General features: G+C 29.1%; 1 protein-coding gene across 2 annotated transcripts in view; it reads right to left on the bottom strand.

Moving 5' to 3' along the window:
• Positions 1 to 14,020, bottom strand: part of LOC123300056 (proteoglycan 4) — a 35,949-nt gene extending 21,929 nt beyond the window's left edge. For both annotated transcript variants that reach the window (XM_044882527.1, XM_044882526.1), the window contains exon 1: positions 13,825 to 14,020. The gene's annotated coding sequence lies outside the window, so the exon portion shown is untranslated. The remainder of the gene's footprint in view (positions 1 to 13,824) is intronic.
• Positions 14,021 to 21,275: the final 7,255 nt, after the last annotated feature.

Consider the following 21,275-nt stretch of genomic DNA (forward strand, 5'->3'; position numbering starts at 1 on the left):
ATTTTTGTATTGCTCCTAGGACGTTCGTTATCGAGCAAAAACATAGTGTGAAATCAATATAAATAGAAAGAAAAGAAAATAACACTTGGTGGCGTCATAACTTGCAATTGCCATAAAGACTACATATCAAAAGTTGTTTTGCAAGAATAAGACAGAAAAAATTATTTAATTGCTTGCATCTTGTAAATGTTTTTATCAATCGATTTTAAGTTTGTTTTCTGAGCTTATCATCTATTTTCGAGAGAGACATCTATTCTTGTCATCTCTTTTCTATTTGAAGGAAAAAGCGCATTTTTCGGGGTTTTTTAGATTTTGTAAATTTCTCTTCTTTGTAAATTAAGAGAGAGAGACATCTATTCTTGTCATCTCTTTTCTATTTGAAGGAAAAAGCGCATTTTTCGGGGGTTTTTTAGATTTTGTAAATTTCTCGTGTTTGTAAATTAAAAATGCAAAACATAAAACCATAAACCATGTATAAAATTTAAATTGTGTAACAGCATTTTTAATTAATTAATAATATTTTTTATGGTCTTTCAGCTTCTTCAATTAATTAATCATTCGCCATAATGACTTACGTGCACAAAGTACGAATATCCAAATAAATATGACGTACTTTTGTAAAAAAAAAAAAATAAAACTTTTTGGTGAAAGTTTAAAGAACGCATTTTAATATTAAATATTCTTAATTATGACATTTTAGTTAAAATCTAATATAAGACCGCATTCCAGTGGCTTTAGTAGAATAATGAATGTCGTTTAATATGAACTAAATATTGTGTCATATTTTATACAAGTCTTGACGAAAATGGCCTTTGGAAAGCAGACCAATAACTTTCTAATTTAATTATATTAGATCTAGAGCCAGGCGTAGTAAAACATGGGCATTTAGAACGGCTGGAAAGGAATAAGATTTTAATCTGAGGATTTCTCTTTCAAAATGTTTGAAAATTTTTTAATAGCGCAACAAGCTTAAAATTGATGAATATTCATTCAATTTTTAATTTTGTTTTTCGGGGCGGAAACTATAACCATCTATCACAAAGTTAATAAGAATTATAATTATTATTAGGTGATAAATTATTAATGATTTCCTGTTAAAACTAGGTATTCTATATCTATTTATTAATTTCATTGAGATATCTAAACGAGTTTCTTTATTTCTTTCTGAGTAAACTGTTTGAGCTGATGAATTGATTATTGTAGAGGATATAGTTCGAATTTCCCTCACTTTGATTACCTTTATGCTTTCTGGTTAATTGAAACCGAAATTTCAAGGTAAGGATTCAAAACATTTTCACCTGCATATTTACTCAATTCGGCTAAACTTTCTAAAACTATGGATTCTGACAGTACTTGATAAATAAAAAATCTTCACGAACAGATAATTTTGAAAAACATTATACACGTCTAGCCAAAAAAGTCACAAGAAGATTTTAGCAGACCCTTACAAAAATATAAACAATTGACTGAGCTAATTGTTGAAATACCCTATCCTATGTAAACAGTGCTGAACACCAGTGCTGAATATCAGTGCTTGTATTATTTTTATAAATAAGTTAAAAAAATATTCATGTAGTTTTTCTCAAAAATTTCGAATATAATTCGTTTCGGAATTTTTATTTCGTTTTTTGGTATCTGTGTACATTGAAGCGAATATTTACACAACAAAATTTTTATCGGAAAACTGACTCCATTGTGGAATATAAAAAGTTTCACCCAATAATTTTGATTTTCATATATGAAAACACCAATGATAGTTTGCTATCACATGTTCCGACTCTAATAATATTTTACTGTCCACAGTCTCCTTAATATTTGTAATTTAATCAATTTCTTATAAAAAATCAATTAAATCCATATGTAAATTTGCAAATTGAAAATGTTATCACTAACTAAAAATAAACTTTGTAAACTAATTATTTACGTATAAAACAAACAAGTCTTAGCGGATATGATCTTTTGAGGCCAGACCAATAATTTTGTATTCATTGATATTCTAAAATGTATCCATCTATACTGGGTATACCATGCCATTTAATTACCGCTTATGAAACGGAAAAATTTAATCTGATCATTCTTTGTTGAAGTCTCATATTTACAGAGGAATTTACGTTCAAAGTTCATAAAATAAAAAAATTGTTGATTTATTTATTTCAAAGGTCGCTTGCGTTAATATCCCCGGTCAAAATACTTCCACTAGAGTGTGAACGTAAAGTCCAAAAACCCGTAGAACCGTAATTCGTGGCCAGCCAGCGAAGATCCGTACTAACACAGCCCCATTAAAAGCATGGCCATCGCGCAGAACACAGGACGAATGCAATCACAGGGTGAACACACCAGTCTGCAAGTTTTTGCCCCTTGCGTTTACCCTGTGGTTTTGATTATCTATTATTATACGACTAGGATATATAGAAGACATTTTGCCGAAGATATATTTTATCCGAGGATGATTGTGGGTCTTTTTTGTCAATTTGTTTGGGTATTTTCCGAGAATATTTGTTCGAGGAAATTAACGCATTTCAAATTATACCTTTTCAAAGTAAATGATAAACTTAGAGACAAAATTTTCAATTAATAAAATATTATACCATTTATTTTTTACAACTATCTTTATACAAAAATTTCAATGATCCAAATATGATTCGAGAAATTCTGAAAACTAAAAACTATAATTAGCGAAGCCATATATCGTTAATAGAATCAAAAAACTTTTGAGAATGTTTTGAAAAATATTGATTTGACAATTTTTAATGCCCAGAGATTTTTCGTGAGATGATAAACATTGTATAATAAAATAATGAAATTTTAAAAGATTACAGAACAAAAATGTCAGAAGACTTTGAATATGGAAGTAATCGAGAAATTGACATATAAATATTTGAAAACATCTGGAAACGTTAAGGTATAAATTTTTATTTCGATTTTAGGGGTAAGAACGATGAGTTAAAAATTACAATTTAAAATAGTTTTTTTTAATATTAAATATTGATTTTATTAATATTATTACGTGTGTATGTAGAAACAATTGCATCATTTCTAAGAATAAAATTCTTCAATGTTGATAAACAAACATATTACTTATTATATCTTTATTACATGTAAACATGCTGTAAATTATTTATAAAAAAAAAAAAAAAAAAAGTATTAAGAAGTAAAAAGAATAATTGATGAATTTTTTAAGTACGATAAGTAAATCAGAGCATTATTAATGACGTAGGTCGCTTTTAAAATTATAAAAATAAAATTGTATTAAAATATAAGGCTGAGTAGACAATAAAACTATTTGCACATTGTGTAAATTTCTTGTTTTTTAAACATTTCGTGTTATCTTTTATAAAAACTGATGAAAAAATAATTTGTCGAAACGTTTTTCTGAATAATAATTAAACAGTTTTTCACTGAAAAAAAAATTTTAATACCAACGGATATGAGATTGTCTCAACCTCATCGCGAGACAAAATATGGCGAAAGGTGGCACGAATGTGATACAACTACCGTACGGGGTTGAGTGGTTAAGTTGACACAAACGCATAAGTTCATTGTATATAATATACTATCTAAAAATTTCAAATATTGTTGTTTTGAAATGCAACATAGTTTTAAACAAATGCAACATCTTTTTTTGATTGTTTCTTCCACTTATAAATATTATAACAAAATAGTGATGTGATTGTCACAACTACATGAACAGATTAAATAATAAAAGGTTTATACCTGCTAATAGATTTATTTAAAAAAACGGTTAGATTCCTTCGGGACGGATTTGAACCAGCAACATATAGATTACTATTGATTCTAGTAGCCTAAATCTACAGCGTAACCAACTGCGCTATCGATGCTTGTATATTACATTTGCTATATTATGAAAATGATCAATAAGTTTATTTCAAACTTTCTGCAAGTTAGTAACAACAATCTTCATGTAGTTAGCTCAATCACATATGGACTAGATATGCTATTATTATAACCAAATCTTCTATTAAAAGCAAACGCAAAGAAATTTTCCTTTATTTCATCAGTTCGCTTTATTTACCATTATACATTCTAACTAAGTACAATTTTATTTTCCACCAATAAAATGTATGACTATTAAACTAAAATCAATCTCTTTCATAGAAGTTATGATTTTGTTTATTTAACTCCAGTGATTTTGTATTCATGAATTCATATTTTAAATTCAATTCCATTCTGTTGTAAATAAAAATATTAAGATGTACTTGTTCCAATCGTTAAGAAATTGTTTGAAAGTATTTTTACTTTATTTCAATATGAAACGGTCAACTTCGGGATGAGGTTGTCACTATTTTAATTTTCAGTGTAGATATGTTTCAACCTTTAAAAATAATTGTTCTGACATTAGGAAAAAAATAAAATTGTAATGGTGTTTTCGCGATATTCGTAATGATTCGAAAGCTATGTTATCAAGAATTTTTATATTATGGGCCATATTTTTTTCAAAAGAAAATAGCATTGTTATTACGGCGAAGAAGCATTAAATTACGTGAAATCATTACTAAACAAAAATTTCATAATCCAATGTCCGAAAATGAAAAAGAATCATATCGAAATATCATACTGTTTTGATTTTATTTAAAATTAACACAATAATGGGGTTTAACCTCCGTTTCTCAGACCACGTCCATAACAGAGGTCAACCACATCAGTATTTTTAACCGTTATTATTTGTTAAACTACATCCGAATATACAATTAATTTTATGATGTAGGGGGGGGGGGGGAGTCGGCTACTTTATTCTTATCCAAGGGACGACAGTGTGATCAATTTACCGCTCCATAAACTCTTTTGTTCACACTGCCGCTGTCTGGATTCGAATCCGCAACCTCCCAGCCATAGTCAAAGCAAGTTAAGACGCCCTAACAAGCTCTGCTATTAGCAGTTTCTGTATTTCAAATTAAAAGTGTATGAAGTCAATTTAATCACCCTATATATAAAGTTTGTGTTGAGTTCACACCATATTTTTTGCTAGCTTTTTACGCTAATCAATAAATAATTTATCTTTTTCTGAAATTTAAATAAAGAAATTCTCTCTAATTTATTTTTTTACACATAAGATCATAAAAGCTTAAATTTTATTGCTGTACATAATTTATGTAGAGCAATAAATATAACAATTTCTTAGAATTATACTGTTTTTTTTAAAATTTATTACAATCCATGACTTAATATCATTGTTACTGATAACGCAGCAAATATTACAAAATAATTTTTTACTTATTTATATGATAAATTTATTAGAAAATCATTTATAAAAATGTTAGCAATAATAAGCATTTATTTGGAAATTCCAATAAAGTTTATCGCAAAAATTTTTTGGAAAGTACACTGTAAGCCTACAATAAATGAATTAAATGTATTCTACATTCTCGTATATTATTTGAAAGTAGCCAAGGAAATTAAAAAATAAAAATTCAAAATTATTTCAATAAACTTGACTCGCTAATTAAATGTTTTTATATTTATACCACATTTAGGATGAGTTTGACACTATCCTCTGCTTGTTTATAAAGATTAAACAAAAACAAGTGAAAACAAACAATTGACTGAGTTAATTGTTGAAATACATATCCAGTATTGATAAGTCTGTCACATTACACGTATACATAAATGTCATATATGCATAACTGATAATCCCATATTAATACATACTATAAAATTTGCATCTAATGTGTGTCCTCGTGTGTAAACGGTGATGTTTACAAAAAAAATGTTTCAAACAAAAGTTGTTTATTTTTTACATTTAAACTTTTGTTCTATCTCGAACGGTTTACAAAATGGGTCCTACGGACCCAAGACCCAATTGATCTATGTTGCTCATTTACGAACTCGGCCTCACTTTTTACGTCATGAGTCTGCTGTAAAATTTCAGCTTGATACTCTTTGCATTTTTTAGTTATTGTGTTTACGGACGGGTGGACAACCGGAAATAGACTAATAAGGTGATTTTATGAACACCTATACCAAAATTTTGTTCGTAGTATCAATATTTTGAAACGTTACAAACTTGGGACTAAAATTAGTATACCTTGATATATATTACATATATTCAGGGTATAAATATACAATAAAATACCGACAAGTGAATTTTTTGAAACTTTGCGATACTTCAATTTTTAATACAAAGGTGCATTAATTGTTTCACACAAAATCAATTTACAATCTTTATTTCCAAATATATTTAACAATAATTCAAAAATTACTGTTCGTACTGCACTGTAATATGCAGCATTCACAATGACTGTCCATAGAGCACTGCCCATATAGACTATTCACACTGAACTCTCCATATCGACTGACTTGTTATTTTACAGTATCCATAACTACACTTTTACATATAACTCGTTTCCATGGAAACCGTGTACTATTTTTATTATTCGCGCAACACGGTACTCGTTACAATGTATAAACATTCACATCAAAACGGATTTTATAGGTCTAGGGCCAGAGGTAGGACTTGACAATCATTTCAAAACTACTGTTTAGAGAGATCGTTGGCAAAGTTGTGCCTTTTTCCGCTATGAAAATTTTCATAGCATGACACTTTTTTAATGATGCTTTTATGAGGAAAAGTTGTTAAACACGACAGTGACAACAGCCTATCGAATTTCTAACATTTCTAAAATGACTGTGAAATCAAATATAATGTCATTATAGGATTAATTTTGGACCTCGATTTTAAATAAACACTCTGTATATTTAATAAATAGTACAATAAAATAAATAATACATAAATTAAATATTTTTAAAACGATTTAATCCCACAATGCCTTATATTATGACGTATTTTGAGAATCGAATAATAAATATTTGAAAGACATATTGAAAAAATAATCAAAAAATTGATACAAACAAATTTTCACCTATTTTCAAAAATAAAAAATTGCAAACAAATTTATTTTCAAATATTACGCATACAATAATTTTTTGATTATTTTTATAAAAAAAAAAGTAATTTTTTTATACACTCGCGAACAAAGAAATCTAATCACCGTGTCAACACAATGTTTTTTACCCGACTGCGCTACGCCTAAGAGTGGTAATGTACTTATCCTATGTGGCACACAAGAGGCCAAATGCCGGCCGATTTTGATGATTCTTACGTCAATCGATTCGTTTTAACCTTGTTAGTGCTACTGAAGATATGGCAGTAATGAAAACTTAATATGGCGACCATCAGAATCCATATTGTGAAAAAGAATAAAATAAATGTCGGCAAACTATGCTAAGTGGGCTATTAAACAGACAAATCGATAATGCAATAGTCATTAAAATCGGGTCATGCGTTTGGTCTCTAGAGCACCTCAAAGGATCAAACATACATACATAGGCTGAAAATGAATGTTGACAAACTATGGTAAGTGGTGTATCGTTGAAGAGGTATTTGAAAATCCTAACTAAAAAGAGTAAAATAAAAAAATAAGTTTAAAAAATCAAAAAACCCGACTGCGTTAAATTAGTAGGGTATCGTTGAATAGGTATTTGAAAATCCTAACTAAAAGAGGTAAAATAAAGAAATAGTTTAGAAAATCTAAAAACCCGACTGCGTTAAATATAAACTGAAAAGAAAAAAAAAAGTCACGCAGCGACTTTAACAGCCGGGACCCATTAAAATCTACACCGGCTCAAATTTTTCCAATAATGGATCCCGACTGTTAAAGTTGCTATGTAAACTGCTGTACTTAAGAAAATTGCAAAAAATCGAAAAAGTTTTTTGTCTCCGATTTGGTTAAAAATTATTTTCCAGGATAATTTTGATCTTTTTGAAATTGAATGAATACTTTCTGAGACGACTAGAATCCAATACGACCCATCCATTGGATCCAAGGATCTATGCCCTTCAATTAGATCTTGGTTACCTCAGAAACTGTATGTCTTTTAATTATTTAGGGTAATTAGGACCTAAAAACAGAAAACCCCAGCTCATTTAAAGTAAAACAAAACATAAATAGAAAATTCTGAAAAAAGTTAATGACCCAGTTTCTTTGCCCATAAGTGTACATTTTTCGAAAAAAAAAGTATGTGGGCGCTTCGCTGTACTGATAGATATGAGGACAGACCACCCGGTGATCTACAAACAGACTTTTTGTGTAAATATTTTTTAATACATGTTTTAAAATTAATGCTGATTCGACATTATTATGACGTCATGAACTTTCTGTTGTATGTACTGTGTATGTATGTTTTTGTATTATTCTGGTTGACGTCTTCTCTGCATTCCATGTGACACCTACTACAACCTGCTAATAATTGCGCTGATGCGACTCAATTTTTGATCCAAAACATTTTATGTGTTTATTTTAAATGTTTTCCAACTAATTAGTGTAAAATTTTATATTTTATAAATAACACCATAATTCTTAAAATAAATACTATTCGAAAATCGTTTTATTCTTTTTGTATAATACATTTTTTATTTGGAACTTTCCCGTTCTCATTTATCAAAGAAGAACTTTTAATGTGTGTTATTGCTTACTAATTAAACCATGTATATATGAAATATACATAGTATATAAAGTTTAATTCCAAGTTTGTAACGCTTAAAAATATTGATGCTACGAAAAAAATTTTGGTTTAGGTGTTCATAAAATCATCTAATTAGTCCATTTCCGTATGTCTGTCTGTTTGTCTGTCGTCTGTCCGTCTGTCATCACGTGGTCAATTCTGTCATCACGTGTCAAACATAGGTCAATTGGGTCTTGAGTCCCTAGGACCCATCTTGTAAACCGTTAGAGATATAACAAATGTTTAAATGTAAAAAATATTCCTTATAAAAAAATAAACAACTTTTGTTTGAACCATTTTCTTGTAAACATCACTGTTTACCCACGAGGGCGCTAATTAGAAGAAAATTTTGTGGTATGTATTAATATGTTACTACAGTGCAACCTCGATATAACAAATTGGTAGGGAACAAGAAAGTATTCGTTATATCAAGTAATTCGTTAAACTGAGGCTTGTTATATTGAGGTTAGGTTGGTCTAAAATTTGTTATAAAGAGGTAATTAATTATGTTTCGTGTTATATAAAGGTTTTGGGTTGACAAAATTCGTTAATTAGAGATATTTTTGCACATTTTTGATAGTTTAAAATTATTGCACTTTTTTGGATAGTTGAAAATTCGTTATAAAGAGATTGTTCTCAAAAAAATGTTCGTAATGTAAAGGTTTATTTGACATTGACTTTTATTAGCAATTCAAGGGGATTACGAAAAATTTGTTAAATCGAGGAATTCGTAATATTGAGGTACGTTATATTAAGGTTACAGTGCAACCTAAATATATACTTTGATATATTTCATATATACATGGTATAATAAAAAATTCCATTACTATTAATCTATATGTATACATGGTGTTCTATAATTGACTGCAGAACACTGAACTTGATGAATAAGCTAATAAAGATGAACGAAAAAGCTCCTTATCAAATTTTGACCTGAGGTCTAATTTCCGAGATACTTAACTAAATCAGTTCATAAAAAATCAATAAATTTAACCAATGACAAAGGTACTTAGATGTGGGAGGTATCATAGTATGTATTAATCACATAAAGGGTATGTATAACATAAGGAAATTAATTGCTTAGTTTTAAGGCATCTCCGAAACTCTGTAGGTAATGGTATACAATTTAACTGATATCAACGTAACCACCTAGCACGAATTTTCCTCGTACATCTCTCGGTCATGAATTTATACCTATAGTTTCTATTTTTTTTAATACTTCACGAATATTTTATACGATTAACAAAAATTGGGACAATTTAGTAATAAATTTCATAACATAAACATTATAAATTTTATTATATACATATATTGAAAGTCGTGAAATTTTTATTGATATTAATATTTCCTTGAATTTCTTTTTATATTTTAATGTAAATTTTTCTAGTTCGTGTTTCTACATTGTGGTTGCCAATGTCATCGTACCACAGACATAATCTGTATTATTAAAATTTTTTTGTTCGTTTGGTTCTAGTGAATAAACACGAATCACGCATTTTAATCAGCTCACGTTGATATAATGTTTGAATACAGTGGAGTCTCACTAATTCACACTCATTAAAAACTAGATGGTGTCGAATTACTGGAGTTGTATAGAAAATGCATGATAGATAAAATAAAGCTTTTCAAATTGTACTAATTTAATAAGGCTTATATATTTCAATTTAATATACAGCGTGTCTACTTAAGTTGGCTCCATATGCATAACTTTTTATACCATGTATATGAAATATATCAAGGTATTCTAAGTTTAGTCCCAAATTTGTAACGTTTAAAAATATTGACGCTACGAACAAAATTTTGGTAAAGGTGTTCATAAAATCACCTAATTAGTCTCTTTTCAGTTGTCTGTCCATCTGTCTGTCAACACGATAGCTAAAAAACGAAAAATGATATCAAAAATGAGCCACATAGGTTAAATAGGTCTTGGGTCCGTAGGACCTATCTTGTAAACCGTTAGAGATTGAACAAAAGTTTAAACATTTTTTCGTAAACATCACTGTTTACTCGTGAGAATCACTGTTTACTCGCGCAAATTATATAGTATGTATTATATGGGAATATCAGTTAAGTGTGTGTGACATGTATGTATATATGTTTGGCTATTTTTCTTTACTTATATGACGTTAAAAAAAAACAAACAATTGCATAATCAACACTGTCTTTACATGGTATTTCAACAATTAACTCAGTCAATTTTATTTTTCACTTGTTTAGTATAAGGTTTACGAAAAAAAATTATTATTTATAAAAATCTCTGCTTTCGAAAATGTTAGCATTAAGTTATTCACTTTTGACATCGAAGTACAGAGTGTCACAAATTGAAAAAGTTCGATAAGAATGTGGATGATCGTTTTGAAATGTAGATCATTTAGAACAGATAATAAAGGAAACGGTTCAAGAAATCAATCTCGAGATATCTAGGAATGTTTTTAAACAATTTTGTAAAAGAACGTTGTACGTTGAGACAAAAACGAACTGAAAACAGTTCTTCTCTGTTTCCTGAATCCAATATCTTCTGTTTGTTTTTGCCTCAACGTTTCCACCTTCACGTTCTATACATTTAATTGTTCTTTTACAAAATTCTTTAAATAGACTTCTAAATATCTCGGGAGTGATTTCTTGAACAGTTTATCTTATTATCTATTCTCAATGGTTAACTTTTCTAAACGACCATTAACATTCCTATCGAACTTTATCAATTTGTGGACACCCTCTACATTTAATGTCAAAGTGAATAACTGAATGTTAATATTTTTCGAAAGAGATTAGTATAAAGAATTACCCTTTTTCGCAAACTAAACAATAAAAAAGTTTTCCATATGGAGGCAACTTAAATAGACACGCTGTATAAAACTACATGGAGGATGAAAAGTGTTCGGATTACTGTATGTGCCGGACTAATAAGTATTCGGATTATCAAGACTCTACTGTATTCTTTTTTTATATATACATATTCAATTCGCAATTTATCATTTTGGAATTCCCAATGTATTTCCATAGAATGCAGTTGATATTTCCAAGGACTAAATAAGTATAAATTATTAATTAAAATGTTTTTCTCATTTGAATAATGATTTTCAAATTTTACAAATAGCTTTTTTTGTATCATGCAGTACATGACAGTTTAGTATAATTCCTTTACAAGTGCGGATTCAAGGTTTTCGTGGGATAGGTCATTTTGTATTTAAAATTAATAAATCTACATAGACGGTCACATATCACACACACTCGGACATACTAATATCTCTGCTGAGACTTAGATTATTTAAACTTTAAAACGAGCAATTTCTCAAGTTGTAGCTTTTTACTTTATTATATTATAAATATAATAAAGTATTGCGATCGAAAAAAAAATCGATATCGAGGTTTCAACGGAAATACACGTTTTGACGATCCCTGATTCCAAAAAAGTGGTTTTTTAAAAATTTTGCGTCCGTCGGTATGTCTGTTACCAAGCTGGAGTCTTCAATTTTCAACCGATTTTTCTCAAACTCGGTACATAGGTTCAGTTTGGTCATAATTCCAGGCCTTTTTTTCAAGGGTACTTCCCTCTAACAGGATTTTTGGGGTTTTCTCAAAAACGGATCTAACGATTTCGATTAAACTTGGCACAAGGCTAGACCTTAATATGTTCCTAGGATTGGTATAAGCCACATATCCGGGAAAATTCGAGAAGGCACACACCCTAGGGAAAGCCTTTCCAAATACAGGAAAATGGTATTTTCTAGAGAGATGCTGAGGGGACAGCAGTGAAACTTCCTATCAGGGTTTATATCAACAAGGTCCTAGGTTTGATATAACTTCCATCTGGGACCCCCCCCCCTGGAGCTGGAGGGGATGAAATCATCAAAAGTGGTCAAATCAACCCTACCCAAAATTGATCAAATATTATTTAAAATCTCTTTTTAAGTAAATTAAGTATCGACGGGTTTTTACCCAAAACAATAATCGCATCATGTCAAGAGTTATTAAGGATGGATACTTTTGAAATGAAAACATTGTATACAATTTTCCATGTGCTGTGAGAATACGGGTCCCGAAAATCCTTTAATAAATTAAAAATCTACAACTTTATGTTGAGCAGCTGCTCGTTTCAAAATAAACAATTATCATTTTGCTTGGGTTAATACGTTTCTAACGGGAACTCAAGAAGGCAGTCAAGATGTGTGTACAGTTTTTCATGTCTGTTTTTATTGTTATTATAGTAGGTCTTTGCCCTAAAAATTTTTTAATGTTTCAATCGACGATCGTTATCGAGCCAAAACATCGCGTGAAATCAATTTTTAGATAACATCAAAAACTATGAAAATATAAAGGATTTAAATGTACAAATAGAAAGAGATGAAAATAGCACGTCATGACGTCATACTTACGACTGCCGTAGAGACTACTTATCAAAAGTTGTTTTGCAAGAAAAAGATATTTATATAATTATTTAATTGCTTATATCTTTCAAATCGATTTTAATTTTTATTTCAGATCTTGTTATCTATTCTCTCACATTTTCAAATTATAAGGAATTAAAATTTAGTAAAACCTCAACGGCTGTCAATTTCAAATTTATCTCAACATTCATTTGGGAGTTATCACGCAAGAAACATATACACATGCGGAAGGTGGATGTCATAAAATTTGTAATTTCGAGAAGCAAGAACATTCTATCAGAAATTTATTCGATCTTCAGTTAATATCATAGCAAATTTTCCAATGTGTTCTAGATGTGTTTCATCATCTAGAAATTTATATTCAAAAAAAATTCTCTTATCAATAAATTCCATGAATAATAATAATATGACTCCCACTTATAGTTTTAGCAATTTTTTTTTTTTTGCAGAAAGTTATTTTCTTTTAAGAGGCAATAGGATTTATTAATGTACATTTTTCCTTCTTATTACTAAATTTAGTAGCAATATTGAATCATTTTATTATACAGTATAAAATTAAGACATATGTTTTCAAAGAAGTGACCACCTCAAGGAAATTGAAAATGTAAACATATGATAAGAGACAAAAATCTATAAATAAACTATTGTGCGATAAGCGGAAAAAATGAAGTTTCCACTTTCCACAGCTCACCTATATACAGAATTTTCTTTTAAAAAATAAATTTTTGGTTGCCAACAAAAAATTTCAAAACAACAAACATTTTAGAACGAAAAAAAATAAATATATAAATTAACATACGAAAAATAAAAAAGAATTTTCATACATTAAAATATGTCCAATATTATTTTAAGAAATTTGTGCGGAGGCGAAAAAATGACATACATCAACCCAGAAAAACTTATTTTACACACATACCAATTAAGACGAGATATTTTGATTATTCCATTAAAGACAACTAATAAAATGCAATCTTTTTAATTAAATCACTAATTAACAACAAAAATTAACAAAATGTTATCACATTATTTTTTTCGAACACTTTGTACAAGATTAAAGTAAATATCACTTAAGTAATTTTTACTTAAATTACACTTTTTTTTTGTTTATCACACTTTTTAACAAAAAAATAACTAAAATTTTAAAAACATTTCACTGAGGATCCTTGTTCACTGTCTGTAGAACCTTACTAAACTACATGATACAATAAATTTCACCTACAAAAATTGTTATTAATATTTACACTTTGAAATATATCAAGATATTTTTGTGTAGGTTCTATCTATCCTCTACATAACTAAATACTTTTTTAGTCTTTGTATCTATGGTATTATGACTGTGATCACACTTTATGACGTCATTTACGTCAAGTAAGAATTTGTTCGTATGGAATAAGTACGAATACATTGTAGCAGAAGCACCTGATGTGTTTTTGTTGACTAGATTTACACCTGTTTGCAAAACAAAATATTGATGTTTGGGTGTTTTTTAGTTAGTTATGCATAGAAAATTTATTTTATTCACTTCACTACACGTGCTTCTCATTCACTGCTACAAAGTTACAAAAGCAAAAACTATATATGTAAATATAACTCTTACGTCACAAAATCTGCTCTAAGCAAATGTAAAAAAAGATGCCATACTTTTTTCTCTAAAATATATTTGATGATATACTTGTGATGTACCTATCAAAACCTTAGAATTTTTACTGATTTAATAAATATTGATAATTAACTTGTGCAGATTTTGTGACACAGTATCAGTATTGTTCTCTTGAGTATATATCTTGTTCTAAGGTCTGCTATGTAAAAACAACGTGTGTTAATGGCTGATACTCAAGCTAAGCCCGTTTAAAATTGGAATCTTAATATATATATTTCTTGTGTGCGTGTGTATGTAATTGAACTCCTCCTAGACGGCTGGACCGATTTTGATGAAATTTTTTGTGTGTGTTCGTGGAGATTCGAGAATGGTTTAGATTTACAATTTGGTCCAGTACAACTGTTTTTGAGGGCTCCGTACCAAAAAAATGAAATTTCATTAAATGGTGGGAGCGCATATAAATCATATCACATTATGTATACTATGTGTACTATGTATTTTTAATAGTATTCAGGTATTGTCAATAGGCATTTATTAGAGCCATATGCGAGCGCAGCGAGCTCTACTATCAAAGGTCAGGCCAAAGGTCGAAGGTCAGGCCACTCCAATAAATAGGAGTTAAATTGGGGTTTAGCGGGATGGGTTTAGCGGACAGGCTAAACGTAGTATCCCTGATAAAAAAGTTGAATTCAATTCGAATTAAAATTTTCGAGTTCATTTCGCTTTGATTTCGAGTTCAAAGGGAATAGAAATTCAAAGCGAAATGAACTCGAAAATTCACATAAAATTTTTTTTTGTTTTTAAAATTACAATTTAGGGGATTGAATTCACATTGGCCCAGTTTATACATATTGAGTAATTTAGTTCATTTTAAAATTTGTTTATGCAACACCAATTACATGTTTGGTGTAATATTTTATAACTTTCTGCATTACCATCTGAGATTGCAAATTTCTAGTACTTTGCTGTCACGTTCAGATGGCACAATTTTATATAATTTTAGGCATTTTTAGCAAAATAGCGTCAAAAATGGCTTTTTTCTGAAATTTTATCATTTTTATTTTCTATTCGCAAGAGGAGAAATTTGTTGGGTTTGTAGTAAAGCTTCAATAGTAAACCCCATATTTTTATAGGAGCATTCGCACCAGCCCCCTCGAGTTATAAATATATGTTTACATACATGAGGTAAAACAATTCATTTGATTGTAAATAAAAAATATTTGACTGATTTAAATGAAACTAATACCAAAAGTAGGTTTTAATACTTACAACTTTCAATTAAAATTTTAGCCAAATCCAACAAATAGTTCAGCCAAAATTTGAAATTTAGTAAATTTTTTTAAATGGCTGCCATTTTATGCCATTTTTTACAACGGAGTAGCATTTTTTATTATCTTTCGATTTCATAATAGGTTACATATCCGTAATCTATTAATAAATAATGTCTCCTTAACCCATTTTTTTTGAAAAACAGAAACTTTATCATTTTTTGAAAATAATTGTTTGCTGGTTTTATTGACTGGCATTTTGTATAGGTACCATGTATATATGAAATATACATAATATATTAAGTTTCGAAGAGAATCATCTTATTAGTCCATTTTCGGTCGTCCGTCCGTCTGTGAACACGATAACTCAAAAACGAAAAAAATATCAAGCTGAAATTTTTACAGCGCACTCAGGACGTAAAAAGTGAGGTCAAGTTCGTAAATGAGCAACATAGGTCAATTGGGTCTTGGGTTCGTAGGACCCGTCTTGTAAACCGTTAGAGATAGAACAAAAGTTTAAATATAAAAAATGTCCTTATCAAAAAATAAAGAACTTTTTTTTAAACATTTTCTTGTAGTTATCACTGTTTAATCACGAGGGCACACATTAGATGCAAATTTTATAGTATGTATTAATATGGGATTATCAGTCATGTATGTGTGACATGTATAGGTATATGTGTTATGTGATAGAGTAATCAACACTGTCTATACATGGTATTTCAACAATTAACTCAGTCAATCGTTTGTTTTCACTTAAAAATTTTTAGTTTTAACCCCCGCGCTATTGGGGTGAAGAAATCTAAGGCATGTAAGGTAGTTTTTAAAGTTGCTGATCTCGTGTTTATGGAAGAGATTTTTCAATTTTCAGATTTTTTCCCTCTTTTTTAGTTCAAATTAAAAAGTCGTTGAGAATCACCATTTTTTTGCTATTAAATCTTCTTTTAGGTTTTTAAAAAGGTTTTTTTTTGTGTCTTTGTTATCGAATCTAGTACCAATACATTGAAATCATAGCTTGTATGTTCCTATTTCTTACTACGAACAACAAACTTGGCGCATTTCATGCCAATAAATGGTACAAACAATTTAGGGGGGGTCTAATTTTTAAAACTAAACAAAGGGGGGGGGGGGAATGAAACTTGTATCAATTTGATCATAAATTCGAGATCAAAGACTATACAAAAACGCTTACATGGCTTGAAAAGGTTAAATTTTCAAAAAAATGGTAACTTTTTTAGGGAGTGTAAATGTGGGCTAACAGAGGACGAAGAGTAACAAATTTAACACTTAAACTGAAATTTCAAGATCAGCAACCCAAAAATTCTCTTATACGGCGGGAGGGGGGTGGATAGTGTAAAAAAGAGTATATTAATAAAAATATCATTAAAATCTTTTAAAAGGTATTTATTCTTTACACCTTTTTCCCCAATAGCATGGAGGTTAAAACTCAAAATTTCCGCTTTAAACCATTTATACCTTTTTAGAATAACTTTTTTAGCCAAAGCAAAAAACCGCCAGTCAATACACCCAGCAAAAAATTATTTTCAAAAAATGATAAATTTTCGGTTTTTCGCAAAAATATGAGTCAAGGAGTCATTTTACGGATATGCAACCTATTATGAAATCGAAAGATAATAAAAAGTGCTATAATTTAAAAAAATTCAACTCCGTAGGACAAAATGTAAATAAATTTAAAATTTTGGCTGAACTATTTAGCGGATTTTTAACTAAAAGTTGTAAGTATTACAACCTACTTTTGGTGATAGTTTCATTAAAATCTGTAAATCTGTATGTATACATATATCTATAACTTGAGGGAAGGGGGCAAAACTTCCCCAAAAAAATATGAGGTGTAGTTTTGAATCTTTACAACAAACCCACCAAATTTGGATATGGACCGAAGTCTTCCCTTGCGAATATAAAATAAAAACAAGTGAAAACAAACAATTGACTGAGTTAATTGTTGAAATACCATGCATAATCAGTGTAAGTTGATTTTTTTATCACATGTGACACATGTGACACATACATAACTGATAATCAAGTATAGACGGACGGGCGGACAACCGGAAATGGGCTAATTAGGTGATTTTATGAACAGCTATGACAAAATTTTTTTCCTAGCATCATTATTTTTAAGCGTTACAAACTTGGGACTAAATTTAATATACTATGTATATTTCATATATACATGGTATAATGATAAAATTTCTGAAAAAAAGCCATTTTTGATGCCATTTTGTTGGTTAGACATTTTGCACCACTCCGGGAAAGTAACAAAATAAAAAAAAAAACTTATTTTTATGTGAAAAGTAAAACCCCAAAGTTTTGCTGCCCGAACTTTTAATCTAAACATGTCGTAATTTTATTCAAATAATATAATTATCTATTTGTCCTTTACAATGATAAAATGTCGCAGTATATTGTCATTTTAAATCATTTTTGAGGTAATTGTTAAAATACTCTGTATACACAGAGTTGAAAATCAGTGCCTGCATTATTTTTATAAATTAAAAAACCAACCTAGTTACAGCAGTTTGAAGAATTTTCTAAAAAAAATATTTTTGTTTTAGAAATTCTTTTGCAAGACTTGTTATTTGAAGCTCCTACTATAATCAATTCTATCTTTTATAGTTTTGGAGAAACTAGACATCAAAATTTTGCACCCTTACGGAAAAACAATGATATTTACACGGATAATCAAACATTATTTTAGAATTTTGATAAGCTAAAATATAATTTGAAGACCCGTTTTTCAGCTTTTACAATGGCCTTTTTGGAGTTTTTCCGAACATGAAACTGTTAATATCTCGAAAACGAAGAAGTTTAAGAAAAAATCACAAAGCCTTTTTGACGTTAAATAACCCATGGAATCAAGAATAACTTTTACTTGATTCAAAAAAATTTCATTTAACTTTTTCTTTGGAGGGTGGGGGGGGGTGTATACAAAACTTGGACCAAAAGGGTTTCTGGCAAGATTCACAATATTAATCTATAAGCTTTTCTAATCAAGAAACAATTGACAAAATGTGGTACTCATATTTTACACACTCAACCATATTCACCGCCTGTTCTAAATTAATAATACCTACTTGATATTCATACATACAGTTCAGGTATAAAAATTCAAAAATGAAAAAATATAGTTTGTATGGCAAAAATATATTATTACCATGTAGAATTATTACTTTATAAATTACAGGGTGGTCCCATCATACAAAGAATACTCAAAAAGTACATAAATTTAGTGTTTTACTTTAATAAGTAAATTCTTGGTAAACTTGACTAAACACAGTAAACGTAAAGGCCAAAAACCCGCGGACCCACACTAACACGATCCAATTAAAGCCATGGACAACCCATAGATCACACGCTATTCCTGTTATTCGCGGGGTTGACCATACCTTTAATGGAATCGTGTTAGCACTGTTTTCTGTGTCATCTTCGTTCATCGTGATCTTCGTCAAACTTTAACTGTAGTCTTTTTCAAAAGATTGGAAGTTATTACGACAATATATCTTGTTATTGTTCAAAATTTAATTTAAAAAAAATTATTATTTTATTAATTTTCCACACACTCTAATGCATACACCCCCGGCTAAATAGTTAACAGTCACACTGTTCTCACCAGCATAATATGGCGTCGGATTTATCAAGTCATTATTGGATAGTATATTGATGTATATTTCGGAAAACGCCTAATGCTGTGACAATTGTTTCGATCGATTAGGTCAAATATATTATTTACATAAAAAAATTTAAAACATTAAATTACATTTAGTTTCATTGATTTTACTTTTGTCGTGTTAAATGCAACTTGTATATAATGTGTCAGATAGAGAATTCTGGCAGGAAGCGGTCTCCAACATCTCTTAGGAAATACCAGAACGGAACATGATTGGATTTGGATATAATATTCTTATTATAGTAAAATCTAATCGTTTCCTTACATGTTTTATTATTTTACATAAGAAAGAAAGTATTCCACAGAAAGCTGTAATTAGGTAGTGGCTACAGCCTTGTGGTGTGATATTTAAAGTACTCGATTTTGAGAAAACCGGTATTTCTAACCGATGCATTGAAAAATGTCGATGAATAGTCTCGACGTATTGCATTCAAGAAAACATCGATGTATTTTCTTAGTGGACACTCCTAGTTATAATTCTTTCAAAAATATTCCTAGCCTATTCTAATAAATTGTAAATTAATGTTTACTTCAAAATACAGGTGTGTTCAATAAGATTTTACCAAGTAGCTGAGAGACATTTTGTTCAAAATGGCAGAAAAACATTGTTGAACAAGATGTTAACATTTAAATGAGGAAGACATGTATTATTTTAAGCAGTAAATTAATATTTTATTTTTAATAGCAACTTGTATTAACATAATTTTTATTTTTATACTATATTAACTGTATGGTTTGGAGATCTATTTTTTAACATTCCTTCTTATACTATATTCTTAAAATACATCTTGCATTTATGTGGAAAAATTTTTTTGACCATATATTTCACATTTACATGTTAAAATTGTATTGAACAACACTGTACAACGATATAAACATTTTTTTCATATTTTTACCAAAAATCTACTTAACCAAAAGCAGGTAGAAAAGTACAGTTTTTTAATAAATTGAATAGTAATACTAGGTACAATTGTCCATTCATAAATGTTTAGTTTTGAAACAAGACACTATGTTTTGGTAAACCGTACTATATACTAGGTACAATTGTTCATTCATATAATGTTTAGTTCCTGTGAAATTTTTGTGACGTGAAGACATGTGTATTTAACAAAATTTTTAATGTAAGTAAATTATATTCAGATTTTCAAAATATTTTAATAATTATATTATAATATAATTTTAAATTAAAACAAAAATCTTTTTTACAGATACAATGAGAACGAATGGAAAATAGAATTATGGATCGATAATAAGGTAAATATTTTTCAATTATTAGTTTTATATGTGCGTATTATATTAATTTTAGAAAATACCTGAATAATTTTGAATTCTACTTGTGAACAATATGAAAATATTCTTTATATATTCCTTTTTATTTTTAATTATCCGTTTATTCAAAATTAACTGCAAGCAGCTTAACTGAGCGATTGAATTGAACTTGCTTTTACTTGAATGGGATGCCGATAATACCATGAAAATTGTAAAATCGTTTATTAAATAGTTGATTGAGAATTTTGTTTTTATACCTAGAATACAATGAAAATCAGTTGCTTTAATACTAAATTTTTTAATGTAACAATATAGTCTAGTCATTCTGTTTTGAGCGAAATATTAATTTTCCGTAACCAATATACAGGAAACCGAGACATATAAAAATGGAAATTTTTCTGGAGAATTCAATGCTCTATTTTTCTATAAACTGGCATTAGGGGCTCTTGTAGAAATGCAGCGGAAGTTGGTAAAACCGGGTTACTTAGTTTAAAAAAAAAGGATTTGTTTCAAAAACAGTTCCGTACAAGTAATTGTTAAATAAA

This window comes from Chrysoperla carnea, chromosome 5, assembly GCF_905475395.1.
Source record: "Chrysoperla carnea chromosome 5, inChrCarn1.1, whole genome shotgun sequence".
Classification (NCBI taxonomy): Eukaryota; Metazoa; Arthropoda; class Insecta; order Neuroptera; family Chrysopidae; genus Chrysoperla; species Chrysoperla carnea.